Raw genomic sequence first — 12355 nt, forward strand, 5'->3', positions numbered from 1 at the left:
GCTCACCGGGATGCAAGCAGCAGTCTGGAACTACCCAGGGCCTTGTGCACCAGCTAGCATACGGTGGCCCCCACTACAATAAAGACAGAGTGAACAGCTCCCTCTCTCCCAGCCTGTCTGCCTGCCATCCTGGGGCATGTTGGGTCACCTTGACGACTGGGCTCAGCGAGGGGAACTACACCCCACTTCAGGGCAAAGAAGGAAGCAGTATGGGTAATGAGGCGTTGCCATGCACGTAGAACAGCTTTTGAATAACCCCACTCATACACACACACACACACACACACACACACACACACACACACACACACACACACAGTATTCTGCTTGTTTACAGAAGGGACAGCAGCTTGTCACAGAAGCCTCTCAGGGTTTCCAAGTCCAGGACGAAATAGATTCGTGGGCATGATTGCAGAGGTCAACAACCCAAAGTGTTCAAACCCATAAAGCTACAACAAGAATGACCAACAGGCCTCTGCCATCCAGTCTCATAACATCCTGAACAAAGTGCAGACTTGACAGGAATTTAATAAGAGGTTTTAAATTTCTTTAATGGATAAATGGATCATTATTGCCCGGACAAGTGGCCAGACAAATGTTTTTGCTGAACATTATGATGTCACATTGAAGTTGATCTTGGCCCCTTTGGATTTAAAATGTCATTACTTCACCATTTAGTGTTGATTTGTGTTAAATGTTGTCATAATTAGTGTTGAATGTTGAACGAAAACTTGTTTTGATCAGTCAGATTGTCTTTGACAAGCAAAATCCAGTGGGGAAAGAAGTTCCCAGTTCCTACAGCACTATTAGCACTCAGGTGAAAGTCTCCATTCAAAACTGTATTCAAGTAGAAGAAGGGAAACATAGAGTTTACTTAAATGTCAAAAGTACAAGTATGATTGTGTACTCAAGTGTTTGCTTGTAGTCATGTTCAAGCAGTGTATGTTTTCTAGTACATCCTCCTAAAGTTGTCAGGTTTTACATTCAAAAGTGTGCAATCTTCAATACTTTTTAAAAATCATTTATATTCAATCAAAAGTAACTAACGTCTGATAGATTCATATAAACGCGTTTGAGTAAAACTGGATATATTTTCTTTCAAGCGTCGTAATGTTCCAGAAATCCCCTGAATTCCAAATTCTCAGGTAAAGACCAGATACCTCAATAATGTACAGTGCTTGAGTAGAAATACTTCTGGTAGTTACTTTTAAAATAACCAAATTCTAATTAGTTCATCCTTGAGTCCAAGTGAATATCTGTTCCAAGTTTAAAGAAATTCCTTTAAGGAATGAGATATTGAATGTACAACGGTGGGACGGACTGACAGACATACAGTAGCAAATGGAACACAACTGGCTGACACTGAATGATGAAAACAACTCTTCTATGTGGACTTTAGGAGTAAAAGGAAAAAATTACATTTCTTAATACGAGTGTCATAGTTATCTTATAACACATAAAGGATCGGCTCCTATTTTCTTACAATTTTCCAATTGTCTAAACATGTCTTGAATCAATCTCCGTCCCTTCAAGAATGAAATGGGTTACAGCGGTTTGCTGAGCTCTCAAAGACCAAAAACCCCCGTGGACATCCGTGTTTGGAGAGACCAGTACATTTAGCTGAGAAAATAAATCAGTCAACCATCGCATGTTCCTTTGAGAAGAAAAAAAAAAAAAAAAGGAGTAGCAATAAAAGATTTTCTAGTGTGAGTACTCCTAGTAGTAATGATTGAATGATGAGATGAGGTTTAATCATTCAGCACCTTGGTCTCATAAAGGCCGGGCGGGGACACTATTCCCTTATGTTGACTCAATGTTAAATATTCACTCATAGCCTCCGAAATACTGCGGCATCCCATAAAGCCACTGGAATTCTGAGACTGACTTTGCACACAATCATGAGCTAACACAGAAGTCGTGAATGCTCGTTACCCAGAATCGTCCTAAGGACTTCAACAAGTTTGAGAACTTTTTTTTATCAGCCGCAAGCCAGACAAAGGACAAACGATAACTTCTTTATAAAAAAAAAAAAAAGGGGGCTGAAGCTAGCGTTAAAATTCCCTTGATTGAAAAAAGAAAAACTGGCTCTTTTGTGACTGTATTAAAATGTAAAAATGAAAGTTTGTTTTTATAAGCTTTTCTTGTTTGATATAAACCTCCTCAGAGTTTGTCTGGAGCTTTACGGTATCATGATAATGTGATTTACGCCAAAATTCGCAACACTTCTTCGGGGTCATCAAACGTGTTCTTGGTGCGTTTACGCTTAGTAAAAACATCAAGTATGAAATGACCTGTGAAATTTGGTCTTTTAACAGCAGCTAAACCAAAAATGTCCCCTTCATTATTTGCAACTAAAAACAAATATAAACTGTTCAAAATCTTACAGACCACAATGAAATTCCTCCAATGCACCCACCGCATCCATATTAAGCAATAAAGTCATATTGTTGAAAAACAGAGAACATTAAGTTTTTCTTTTTTTCCAGGGTGTTTTTATTGTGTATCATTATTCCTGGGTTATTTTTTTCACGTCTGTCCTCTCTGAATACTAATAGCCCATCTCCTGCAAGCTTTGCTACAGATGCTGGCAAGTCTAGCTTGAAATGATTATGAGAGCCAGATCCTACTGGCCAGCGTTCCAGTAACACTCCTACATAGAGATGGAACCAGAGCTGGGGCTGAGCATGGGGCTGGAGCTGGCGCAGGGCTGCCAGGGGACGTATGCCAACAGGCCCAAGAAATTAATACCAGCACTGGGGCCTCACCGAGGTCCAACAACCAGCTCCAGCTGGAGCAGAGTAGACAAAACCGATGGCTGGCAATGATGTCACGAGACAAGGTGGCTCGAGGGTCCCTGAGCTACAGCTAGCGACGCTCTACCTGAGAGTAGAGGACTGCACGAATCCACCCAAACTCCAGGAGGTTGACACGGGGTGCATATCGGTTTGTGTACGGTCAGTCTGGTCCAGGTCGGGGTCTGTTTAACATTAGGTGAACTCTGGGATTGGATTTGAGCAGACCTAGGCCTGATCACAGCGAGGTCTTAGGGACTCACGAAAGCTCTGTGTGAGTGTGTTGGAACCAGCATCATAGCAACACTAGGATGAGAAAGTGCAAACTGAGAAATACGGTTAAAGAAAACACACAGGAACCAAAACAACTTGAGTGATGTCAGTTATGATAGCATATTAGCAAAACTAACGTTATCAACCGTGGCGATGAACAAGCAGTGGTTACAGTTAAAAGTACAGGTCAAACCCAATATCTTTTGAGTTAAAAGTGGCTTTTTTATGTGTTGAAACTGCAAATTTTGGTCAAGTTTGTCACTATTGATGAATAGCAGAATAAACCCTTGTGTTACTGAGACATTTCTGCAGTTAATCCAACACCTGCTACACAAAAGATAACACTCGTCATATCAACGTGTTCAGCACAAACAGAGATCCTTAACTGTTAATCAGCCAATCACTGGAATGTACACATCATGGACCCAATTTTTATTTTATTCTTTTATAATCGTTTCACCACTATACAATTTTTTTCAGATAAACTTAGACTTTCATTCTGGATCTTGCTAAAAGCACGGTGAACTTTTTTTTTTTTTAAATACTTTTTTTCTTAAAACTGCTGTCTAATGCTGACTCAGATTACGGAGTTGTATTTACTTACTTTAACGGTCTTTGAATATCACGCTAACTGCTAACTTGTTTGGTACCTGACCAAAAAAGGGGAAATCAGCCCAATTCCAAATAGCTGGAAGGGTGCATATCACCACCTACCCAATGAATTTTGGTCAGTAAATCAATTCTTATACACTGGGACAATGACAACAGTCCAATGGGAAAATATTTCCTTTCTTAATCAAAGGAGGATATTAACATCTCCCGCTCCACTTGGGTTACATTTAAACCAAAAGCGTGGAGTAGAGCAACCTACCAAAACAGGGATGACAAGTATGTCCATGATGATGTAGAACTTCCAAACCAAACCGCAGCCTACTGATGTTTGTTTCTCTCCTCATAACAACATATTAATTACTCCCAACAGGCAATTACAAGATTATGAGTTGTTGGGCAACACTTGATGAGGAGATATTGTATTTCTGACAGATGTGAGCGATACACATGACTGTGTTATGTACATTCAAGTAATTATGTATTTGAGATGTTTTTTGCCCTTCTGTCAGCCAGTGATGTAGGATGATGATGAAAATGTTTTGACAAATATATATATATATATATATACTCATCCGCTAAGACCTTGGAGGACAATATACGGCAGGAAATTTTAATCCTTGGTGTCTAATCACTGCAATGATGGTTCTAAACATCAGGAAATCGTTAACGTTGCTGGGCTCACAGGGAAATTTCAACGTAGCTCAGTAAAGTTATGATAACAGAAGTCTGCTCACTCATTCATGTATAAACACACTCAATGATTACACTCAAAATGTGGTTACTTGATGCCGCAGGGCTTGGAGGGAAGTCAACAGATTAACTGATTTTGACGGACTTTTTCTTTTTTTTTAAATTTCAGAGCTTCATCAGAAGAAAACAGTCAATAGATTCATTCAAATCCATTGACTTCATTATTCAAACTAACTAGCTTTTATGCCTGTCTTCTATTTGATTCGGCAGCTCCTCAATTGATTTGTAATACATCACATTCTTCTTTTCAAAGACACAACAAATGGAGTCAGTATTTGCTGTAATACTAACAAACCAAGAAAGTTTTCTGTGAAAGAAATGAAGGGCCAACATGTTTCAATAAGGACGCTTGTTTCTCGTTCCCATAAATGTGAGTTATGCCAAACCTGGAAGTCGTCCAACTCCAGCCATGAGGAAACATATTTTGTGTGGGCTAGCTAATAATATTTGCCCCCACTAAATCTATCTTTTTTCCTGCAGTGGGAAAAAAAAAAGTCTCTAAGAGTAGGAGGAATTTATGTACATTAGAAGTTCAATTTGTCGTGGAAGAATGGAGTCATGGTGTAAAGTAAAAATATGAGTGCAAAAGTGGAACTTGTGCCAGGCTGGTTTACAGTGGGACTGAATTTCGTTCAGCCACACTTTTATTGGAAAAATACATTCACCTGGAAAACAAATACACACAAAACAGCACAGCTTCTGTTTTCTTTTTCCACTCCTCCAAACACTCCCTTGGCCTTAAAACTGACCAGGGTTGAAATATGACAAGTTTAATGCATCCTACGTTGCCGTCGAGTCCAATTGAGTTACTAGAGCAACAACTGGCCTGTCCCAGCCTGCAGCAGAGCCAAAGGAGCGGCGGTGTGAACACAGCCCCTCATCAAATCAGGGAAGAGACACCAGGTCTGAAAGAGAGGGGAAAAGGGTGAAGTAAAGGAAGGAGGCCTCTTGCCTTTGTAGCGGTGGTCAGTAGCCCTGATGACAGGTAGGAAGAGGAGGGCTGGTTGGTCGGGGTGCTTGCCGTGTGGGTGGGTGGGCCACCAAGGGAGGCAGAGAAAAAGATAGAGAGAGGGAGAGGGAAGGAAGGCTTGCTGCTGCTGTCGCCGGCCCTTGTGTGTTTGTATAAGACCAATGGAACATGTGGGGGAATCAGCATGAGGCATCACACCTGGAGGAAAAGACAACTAAATCCGGCCCCCAGTACGGCAGCCCTCGGCTCCACCAAGTCTAGCCAGCATCTGGAATGGATATCTGGAGATGCAGCAGACTTCACAGCCTCTTCACGGGATATTCTCACTCTCGCTACCTTTGTTAGAATAAAATGCACTGTGAAAGGTTGCGGTAAAAATAAAACCAGAGTCTTGCAGTTTAAAAATAAACGTCTTCCTCAAAGTTTCTTTTTTTTTTTTGCACCGTATCCCATCTGCTTGGCATAATGTTATTGTGCTGTTGATAAAATAACAGTTTCTGCTAAACGTTAGACCCCCTCAAATATGCTTCTACTTGACTCCACTTGGCTTTAACAAGTGTACAGATGCCAACAGTTTTTGGTTGTAGCTTTAGTCTGGTTTGCCATCTTTCTGCATGTATCACGTTGCAGAGGAACAATGCATCTGCTCACTATGGAGCAAAGAATTCATATCTGAAAATGTATTCTCTGTGTTTCACTTCAAAGTCTAAAGCGTTTGTTCCCAAGTTGCGACCAGAAGCGGCGGGACGCAGGAACTTACACAAACTGTCCTGTTAATGCCTTCTGTCTGTGTACCACCACTGTCTCTGGTGCCTCTTCTTCTAGTTTTTGTAAATCCAATCGTGCAAAACTGACGTCCTGCACAAAGCGTCACTCTGCCTCTGATCAAATAATTCAAACGTCACTTATCATTGGGGATCTGACATATTTTAAATAGCATTTCTGCAGCACAAAAAAGAAATGAGCAGTTATTTACAGTTTATAATGATTTTAGATTTCTTGTTAGGCCCGTTAATATTTTTGTTTCTTCTTCCTTTATGACAGGTCACAAGCTAAACTGACCTAAACGAGGTCCCGTGTACGCAGTCCTGGACTAACGCAAAGCAGCACCCATCCCCCCCATGAAGTCCAATTTAATTTTACTCTCATGACGGAGCAGCTGTTTCCCCTGCAGGAATGTTCCCGGATATCCCCAAACTTTTGTCTTCGTGTCTGGACAGCGGCAATATGGCCGACAGTTGACGGAACAAAAGAAACAATTTCAACTGAAAGTAATTCCTCAAGTCTTCTATCTGCTGTTTTCGCTGGTCTGACTCTTCTACTTGGTTACGGTCGCGCGTAATGTTGCCTAGACTGCCATCCTCTGACAGACACACACATCGCGTGGCCACGTTTTGTTCATGCCAAACCTGTTGATAAAAAATAAACTCCTGATTCATAGTGACCCCAACTCATCGGGACACGCCAGGGAGGAGCATGATGCACCACACTGTGTGTACTCTGTATGTTTATGTGTGTGTGTGTGTGTGTGGGGGGGGGGGTGTCAGGGGCCAACCAGCCGTGTTGTGACTGGAACAATCCCAACCACAATGTTTGTTTACACAGAACCACTCACTCACCCAAATAATCAGCCACTGTGGGCTTTTCTAATCCCCACAGAAAGTCAATGGAGCCAGGTTGAGCTGGCGACAGCCTCGATAAGATACTCAAACACAGCCTCTTGATCTGCAAGCCGCCGCCTCTCCTTCCCACACCCTCTGTCCCCTTTGTTTCCGCTATTGCATTTCCTAACGTGACATGGATTTCAAGATCCAAGTTGCATTCAGAAACATTCCCTCTACCTATCAGGTCATTCTTACATTGTCTGCAGCTCAACGTACAAGTCAAAGCAGGCTAGTGTGGTTAAAAAAAAAAGAGAGAAAGAAAGAAAGGAAACACCCACTCTCTAACAAAGGCATGTATATTTGAAATACGGTATTTGTTATGGTTTTGGCTGGATCGGTTCACAGACTGCAAATCCTAGTGTGTTTCTGTATGTGCACGTGTGTGTGTGTGTGTGTCCATTGATAGAGGTATGTGGTAAAACATTCATTAACATTCCACTCATGACCTCAGTATTATGTCCACAGTGAAGGAGAGCATATATTTGCCTTTCACACCTCTTGAACGGGATGAGGGAAATGATAGCGCATTATGTGTGTCAGTGTGTGTGTGAATGAGATAGAGAGGCAGGAGAAAGCAGTGGGGACATGGATGAAACACAGCTCACTGATACTACATAATCTATCTAGAACCATGTCTCAATATCACAATATTTCACACATTTACGTATCACAGATTTGGCAGTGGCGGGCCTTCTCCTCAGATCAGTGGAGTTATTTCTGCCTTGTGCGCTGGATGCTGCAGGACCGAGATATAGTTTGCAATGGCACAGATGGGAGAGGCTATAGCTTGGGTACCGCAGTATCACATGCAAAAATGTTTGGTATGTTCTAACACAGATAAAGCTGACATATTCCGAGGCGTTTCACAGACAATATCCATGAAGGAACAATCTCCCATCTGGCAGTGCAGTCTCTCAGAAATCCTCTCTGTCATGCTCAATGAGAACTAGAAAGACAAAACATTCTCTGAGTCTATATCAGGCCTTATCAAGGCTGCTGTACCTGGGCCTTACGAGATATCAACAAAACATCACCCGGCAGTTAAGAACTTTGAAAATTTAAAAAAAAAAAAATCTTGCACTTTGTGTTAGAGTTTCATAAACATCTCTTCACGGTTTGACGCTACACAGAAACAGTTTTCATCCTGAGGGTAAGGGATTGGATAGCAGCATAGCGGACAAACTTCTTAGCTCTGGAACCACATGTACAATTTCCTGGTTTAGGATCAAATCGATCAGCTTTACATAGTATCCCCTTCCCACGTCTCAGTAAAGAAGGATTACTTCATGAGGCTGCTGCTGCTGCTGCTGCTGCTGCTGCTGCTTCCTTTATGAGAGGAATGTCAATGAAGTCACTGCTGTACTACTTCTCTACCACATGATGGTGCAGAGGGAAAGTCTGGCCCCCCTTGGGTAAGCTGACATTTACCTTTAAGGGCTCTTAAATGTGAAACATACACACAATCCTCCCCTGGAGGTCATTCTCACCTGTATCCTACAGATAAATAGTACAAAAACACATTTTGCCATTGTAAGTAATATGTATGTAAATGGTTTGGATTTCACCCGAAGCAAACACGGTGTTCAAATAATCACTGTTAATTACGTTTTCATTGTTTACCATGAACAGATGCATATTTATACAAAGGCTTATATTGTGAAGTGGGTAATACAGGCTAGAATGTTGGTTTTATTTGGAATGCATCGGATTTATTTACAGCTACATATGCACATTGTATCCAAATATGAAAATAATCCCCAACCGTATGAACTGTGTTTTGGTCAGTGAACAAAGAACAGTGTCAGATAATGTGACATTCAATTTGTGTGTGTGTGTGTGTGTGTGTGTGTGTCCTTCCTGTCTGTATGTAGTCACACCTGTATTCGCGGTCATGATGTTATCATACCCTAAACACCTGCTCCACAGTCTAAGGTCACCAACTACATACAACCGGCTCCTGGCAAAGGAAGATGGCCATCTAAAAATGTGTGTGTGTGTGTGTGTGTATGTGTGTGTGTGTGTGTATCTGTCTACACAATACAATAGGGGCCATGTTTTCCTTCTCCAGTCATTTGTATGCAGCCTACATCCCCAGCCACATCGCTCTCAGGTGTCATACAATCCTGAATATGACCTGAATCGAAGGAGAGGTGGATGGAGAGGAACAGAGAGAGAGAGAGGGAGAGAGAGAGAGAGAGAGAGAGAGAGAGGAGAGGCAGCAAGAAATTCATGGTAAGCTCCAGGAGAAAAAAAATCATATATAAGACCCCCAGCGACTGGGTAAACTACAAAGAACTACAAAGAATTATGAATACTGGTGCTATAAAGGCAATCATGTGACCAAGTCTGAAAAATGATATGAAGAATAAAAACCCGCTTCAACAACATCTAGATAAAGTGATAGTGTGTCATATGTTTAATGTGCTGCATGTTAAAATGAATAATCACTGGATAGAAAATGGGGAAGAAGGTAGAAGACAAACGGGACTGTCAAGTACAGCTTATTGGAGGCTCCACTTTAATTCCTTCCCTACCACGTGAGGCAGTTAGATAATGATGTCACAAGATGTCACGGGGCGCAACCATCTTGTCAGGTTACAAGTGATGTGTTTGTGTTTGAAACGCTAGTAGTTCAACCAGTCAGGTTCCTTTAAGGATATATGTGTGTGGTTTAGGTGTGGCAACAGATGCATATAATCTAAGATGATGTTTACTATTAAGATGAATCCAAAACAAATATGTCAGGAGGGGGGTTAAGAACACTTTTCTTTTTCAATGTAAACACAAAGAACAGGTCGGCGCGGTGGTCGGCACTGTCGCCTCACAGCAAGAAGGTTCCTGATTAGAGTCCCGGCTCCAGCACGGGATCTTTCTGTGTGGAGTCTCCATGTTCTCCCTGTTCCTGTGTGGGTTCTCTCTGGTTCTCCAGCTTCCTCCCACAGTCCAAAGACATCAAGAGGGGACGAGGCTGATTGATACTCTAAATTGACTGTAGGTGTGACTGTGAGTGTGAATGGTTGTCTGTCTCTATGTGTTGGCCCTGTGATGGACTGGTGACCTGTCCAGGGTGAACCCCGCCTCACACCCAAAGGCTGCTGGGATTGAAGTTTAAAAAAACTGCGCTGGCTGAGTAACCCATTAACAGGCTGTCTGTGCATTATTGGCAGGGAGACGAGTCCCGGCCAGTATATCGCGTCCCGGGGGATGGGGGGTTGCGAGTGAAGTGCAAGTGCGGTAGCTTGTGGATTATCACTGTACCTGTCTGTACATGCTGCGGCCGCGAGGACAGGGTGGAGTATAAATGCAGTGCTGGACCGGCCATTCGGGAAACCTCCCGAACCTCCCTGTTGCCACCATGTCATGAGGTGCTGACCCAACCAAAACACACAGTGAAGGAATAACAGTTCGGGAGCAACAAATAGGTCGCCGGCAGGCCGGATGCGGCCCTGGGTCCACCTATTGAGGATCACTGGACTACAGAATCAAGATTGGATGTGGACAGAGAAGGTCTGTCCTGTATCAGATAAGTGTCTCATTATAAAGATACTGTATGGTTCCCTGTACGGCAGCTATAGCGGTTCTGTATTTGTTTGCTTATATTTTCTATTTTTGGTTTAATTTTCTGGAAACAAGTCGATGAAAAACCATGTTTATTTATGTACCAGGGGGTTCAACAAACCTGCTTGGGTTTGTTTTCAGATGTGCGTGAAACCTTTATAAATGACTGAAATTAATCATTCTTGATGAAGGATTCTCCTAGGCTAGCATCCAGCTCTTATGAATCACTTCCTGTATTTCTCATAGTCCAAGTCGCCTGCTGTATTACGTCCCACTTGTTTAAAAAAAAAAAAAAATGGCAAAAAGACCCAATACACGTAAATACATTAGGTCACATTTAAATTCAAAAACTGGATACAGTGAAAATGACTCTGGGACTTGTTACCAAAACCATAAAAACATATGTTTTATTAAGTATACAAAAGTCCAATTTGTGGTAATTCTTTGGGAAAATTCCCTTCATGCTTCTGTAAACAACAGCACAGCTGTGTCACAACATCGCCAGTATTCTGCCATTGGCTGAATATTTATTTTTCACATTATTAATTGGTAAGCCACAGTTATTAATAAACAAGGCAGGCCACAGAATAATAACCTCCAGGCAGCAGAGAAACCGTTTGAACAAAAAAAACAACTATTGTGAAACAGGTTCCTAAGCTGCAGGACATCAGCGTATTGGTTGGATTACTGTGTGTAGATTGTGTGCGTTTGCGTGTGTGTGTGTGTGTGTGTGTGTGTGTGTTTGTGTGAGTGAGAGAGAGAGTTGGGTGGTTGGGGGGGGGGGGGGACGGTATTACAGTGTTGTGCCTGTTGGTGCTTTAGCTGAGAAATACTTCCTTTTCCAATCCTTAATGACAAACAAGAAAGCTTTTCTGATTGAAAACAATCCCAGTACTTGAAGCCATAACAAAAATCATGACAAGAGCATTTTCACCAAAAGGAAGACATTTCACGCACTGGGAGCCTTTTGTGATATTTTCTTCTCCCTCCCTCTTACCCTCCCTGTCTCTTTCCTTTGTGTGCGTAAATCATCTCTTCCCTGCGGCCTGTCTGTGATCATGTTGATGGGAAACAAAGAAATCATCTTGAATGGCACATTAATTTCCTCCGTTCTCCCCCTGCCCTCTGCTTAATGAAATCCCCTCTGCCACGGGGGCCTGAGGAGCCACACTGGCAAGCCGTCACCAGCCAGTAAATATGTTTACCTTGGAGCACTACGCTAATGGACTGTTTACTAGGAGGAGGTGGTGGTGGTGATGTGAGTGTGTGTGTGTGTGTGGGGGGGGGGGGGGGGGGGGGGGGGGGGGAGGCTGTTACACAGACCAGGCAGCTCTGGGTCTGGGGTGCTTGTTCCTCAGACCAAATGACAGCACCACCCCACCCCCAAAAAAAGAAAAAAAAATCTCCCCAAAACCAACAAACCACCAGGCACCTGATTAAGAGTGCTTGTCACATATAAAGAGTTCAGATGGAGGACCTGAATGCAGGGGGGCATAACAGGATTACGCTCAGATCAAAGTCACCTCAACATGGATTTGTGACTTCTCATGCAGTTGCAGGATACCATGGATAGTTTGGGCGGGGGGGGGGGGGGGGCATGTGAACTGACTTACATACTTCCTCCAGTAATTATGTAATGAATTTATTTGTCTGATTTGAGATTTTATACACCACCCTGACTAATGAATATGTGCATTAAATACACGTGAATCGGAATCAGGTGCCTAACCGGCGTC

General features: G+C 42.5%; 1 long non-coding RNA gene across 1 annotated transcript in view; it reads left to right on the forward strand.

Moving 5' to 3' along the window:
- Positions 1-10281: 10281 nt before the first annotated feature.
- The window catches only part of LOC147246533 (uncharacterized), a 35940-nt gene continuing 33866 nt past the window's right edge, over positions 10282-12355 (forward strand). Inside the window, exon 1 of the long non-coding RNA XR_015109813.1 lies at positions 10282-10568. This is a non-coding gene — a long non-coding RNA (uncharacterized LOC147246533). The remainder of the gene's footprint in view (positions 10569-12355) is intronic.

This window comes from Aulostomus chinensis, chromosome 17, assembly GCF_037954235.1.
Source record: "Aulostomus chinensis isolate RoL2024-O1b breed Wild chromosome 17, RoL_Achi_v1.0, whole genome shotgun sequence".
NCBI lineage: Eukaryota > Metazoa > Chordata > Actinopteri > Syngnathiformes > Aulostomidae > Aulostomus > Aulostomus chinensis.